Source organism: Lycium ferocissimum, chromosome 2 (assembly GCF_029784015.1).
Source record: "Lycium ferocissimum isolate CSIRO_LF1 chromosome 2, AGI_CSIRO_Lferr_CH_V1, whole genome shotgun sequence".
In the NCBI taxonomy this organism is placed as follows: Eukaryota; Viridiplantae; Streptophyta; class Magnoliopsida; order Solanales; family Solanaceae; genus Lycium; species Lycium ferocissimum.
Genome location: NC_081343.1, coordinates 42908787 through 42912956, shown reverse-complemented (window position 1 = coordinate 42912956; position 4170 = coordinate 42908787).

The following is a 4170-nucleotide window of genomic DNA, read 5'->3' as shown; positions in this document are numbered from 1 at the left end:
ACGCGCACAGGGGGGCTTAGTGGGGGGGATTTTTTTTTTTCGAATCACTCATTGGGAAAAATTAAACAAAACGATGTTGAGGTATTGGCCGCTCATGGTCTCCGGCCCATTTGAACATCCCATTAGCGGCCCAAATTTGCAGAAAACTGAAAGAGAAATGGAATGGAATTCTGAGCAAAAGGAAATCCCGGCGCATAAAAGGCGAGTTATATAAGAGAAATTTGAAATTCATTCTCTTCACTAACTTTGCTAAAAATCAAACGCCTCCACAATTTTGACCTCAAAGAAAATTGGAGGGAAAATTATTTAAGAGGTCATCGAAATACAACTACGCCACCAAAAAAAAGAAAAGAAAATTACTCCTTTATTAATGATACTTCAAAATGACACATCAAAACTTAAAAGCTTGTCAATAGCTGATAAGTTTTAAGTGTTACAATTGCTTTATAAATAAGCGATTACGTATTTTGATAGTAGTGTTGAAATGCGAATAAGTCATTGACATGTTTGGTAAAAAAATGTCCATAAGCTATTTTTTGGTAGAAGGACTATAATACCCTTGAAATCTTTATAAATGTTACTCTACTACAAAAAAATTATTTTTAAAAGAAAAGGAGAAATGAGGAATATAGAATGAACAAGAAGTTAGGGTTTTATTTTGGAAAATATTTTGAGAACTAAAAAAAGATTAAGGATAAAATAGTTAAAGTTTGGTCAACTAAAGATGTTGAAAAGCCATAAATTAAGGGTAGCTACCTTATGACTTTTGGTTGATTTTGGGGTATAAGCACTTGACTTATAAACACTTTAATTATTTAGGTCTTTACCAAACGCATAGATAAGCCAAAAAATGTTTATCGTCATAAATAGCCTAGCACCCTTTAAGTATGGTATTTTGATGCTATATATTCATGTCTATGATATATATGTACCAAATTTCTACAGTATCTCGAAAGGGGAAGAAGTTATAATAAACCAGAGTATTTCACTTTCAATATATAAAATGGAAAAATGTCAATGTTTACACGTACTCATGTTTCATGCTATAATACCTGTACATCGAAAATAACTTAAATATACCCTTTGTTATATTTTCGATCTACCCTTACCCAAATAACAATAGGAATTGAGCCAGATGATAATTAAAAGGGATTAACAGTGAATATAAAAATGAAATCCACCATGAAAGAACAGGTTGGAAGCTTTGGATATTGAAAAGAGATGAAGAAAAAGATGAAAAGAAAAAAATGGGTCGGGTTAAACAGATGGGTTTCTAAAAGAATCGGGTATTTAAAATTGGGGATGGTCATTTGATTCTAAGCTTAACACGTGTTCCTCCATCAAAATTAAGGACAAATTTGTGCCAAAGTATAAGTGCGGTTTTTATATAGGGCTTGAAAGTATAAACGGTAGGGATATATGCGAATGAAAGTATAATGAGGAATATATGAAAACTATTTCCGATAGTACAGGGGTATATTTGACATTTTTCCGTATCTAAAAAAGAAGAGAACAAACAGCAAACTCATAAGAATTTGAAGTCCTTTCTAATGTTAGATTTCTAAGAATTTTTCCGTATCTAACGGGTGAAAATTACATGTTAGCTTTCTTTATTTTAAAAATTGTTCTCATGTAAAAAGTACTTGTCCATCAAGCACAATCTTAAAATGGCTCATCTCCTATAAGACTATATACTAAAGTAATTTTCATGACAAAGCTCTTATATTATATATATACTCCATTACTTTTCCTGGCCTGTCAGTATAACATGTACTAAATGAAATGACGAAAGCAAGATATTAATGGGCCCTTAATTAACTTCTGCAGCTTGATGCTTTTACCTTCCGATTGTAGTTAAGAATGGATAAGTGCAGTCTTTAGCATCCAATAAGCAAAGATTGGAGCAAGGGCATAAGTTTAATAAAAGTTAATTCATTGCGCTAGCCTTCTATAAATTTATCTTTAGTTGTATGTCTTTTTTATAAGAAAATTTTAGTTCTACATATAAGAAAAAAGCACAAAAAAATCTTTGCAGTCATTATTTTTCTACTCAAAATGTAAAGGGCTATGTTTACCATCTCCCCGTGACACTTAAGGTGACTTGATTTGAATTTGGTGATCCGTTTTATCAATTTTTGACTGCCACTACTGTATGGGTAAAAATCTAAATTGCAAAAATAAGTCGGGTAAATCACAAAAAGGTTAACGGTGATGCCGGCAAAACGGTAACAGCGCAACGCCTATAGACGGCATTATGTAATGTCGTGACAAGGAGAAGTCAAGCCAAAAGATTCTGACGATACATGGAAAGGAGGAATAAATGCTAATTATTACCCAAAATGGACAGCGGGAATCGAGGCATTTACTACCCCATATTAATTCCACACTTAATGACGGTCGTTACGCCCTAACAGGAAGACTTACACAATACCCTATAAATGCCAAATCAATTGTATTGTATTGGCATTGAACACTCACTAAGAAATACACTACTTTTATTCTTGCTCACCGTTCTTACTGATATTATCATAATATTGTATTCCCAGAAGATCATTTCTAAGGAAGATTTGACTACGTCTCATCGCAAAGCAGCATAAGTTTCTTTTATTTCTTATTGTCTAGTTTATGTATTCAATCTATACATATAATTTAGATTGGACGAATCAAATCATCTTTATCAAATTATTACCAACTGTGGTTAACCTTATTTAACTTTCAATATAAATTATTTGGGCAATATACGATTTTTGACCCAAACCGTTTAGCGTCGTCTGTGGGAATTCTACAGTTGGCCTTATAGTTTGATTTTCTTTCACACAAGCGTTATTACTTTGGCATTTTCTTTTGTTTTTGCATTCGGATATGACGGGGAGCTACACACACCCGTTGTGAGAATAGAAATGTCAATGATGAAGGATTGGTTGACACGACTAACGGAACAACAAGAAGCACATCAACGGTGGATCCAAATCAGGCTTCAATCCCGATGGGTGGTTTGCGAGAATTCTTGAAAGGGGAGATGGAGGAGGTGATGAAACAAATGATGGTGGAGTTGCGGCCAAATCCCTCAAGACCACCCCCACCGAACGGGATTGCTACTTCAAGTCGGCCAGTGTCGGCGAGCAAAGAAACTTAAACGGCAAGCCAACCAATATCAGAGATCTCAGTGTAACACCAGAAGCAAGGGAGCACGGTGATGCTGATATCAATCCAATCATACCCGAAACAATATTGCAACGGTTCGAGGAGCATATGAAAAAATTTAGAGAACACGAGAAGAGAATCAACAGAATACCTGGAGGACCTCCCGCTATCAAAAAAAAAAAAAATGATGATAGTGACTACATATATCATCCATGGAAAGATTCTGCAGATTTGGAACACGTTCCAGAAAGTTTCAAATTACCAAAAATCAAAAAATACGATGGAACTACTGACCCTCAGGATTATATCACGGCCTATATATCCGCTATTCGGGCTTGTGATCTTGGTCCAAAGATGAACCAGTTTGTTATGATCAAACGATTTGGTCAAGTGTTGACGGGAGGAGCATTAGATTGGTATGTGAGCTTACCCCTAAAGTCGCTTGAATCCTTTGCGGATTTGGTAAATAAATTCAAGAAGGCACACATTGGAGCAAGGAAAGCACAGAAAAGAATGGAAGTTATATTTAACATTAAAAAAAAACTGAGAGATAAAACTCTACAAGAGTTTATCCATCGTTTCCCGAAGCACCGCAATACCTTACCGCAAATCGAAGACAAATGGACTGGAATTGTATTTCAACATGTATTACACCCCGAGGGAACGCCGGCACCAAGGGATCTTGCCAAACATTTAGCTGAATATCCGGCGAAGACATGGGACGATATATATTATAAATATTGTTCAAAAATTCGGATAGAGGAGGATATCATCAGGCCAATCATGAGGAAGTTATCACCATCTAAGTATACATCGAGTAGAAGCAATCCCAGGAGAAATGATGGAGATCGAAGGTATAGCAGAGAACGTTATGATCCATATTATTCACGAGGAGGTCGTGAAGATACATGAAGAAATAATCAACATCGGTGGAAGTCACCACCAGCAGTAGGGACTTTCCTAGAAAATTACAACCCCGGAGCTCCAAAACTCACAGAGTATAATTTTTGTGTTTCGACGTTAGAT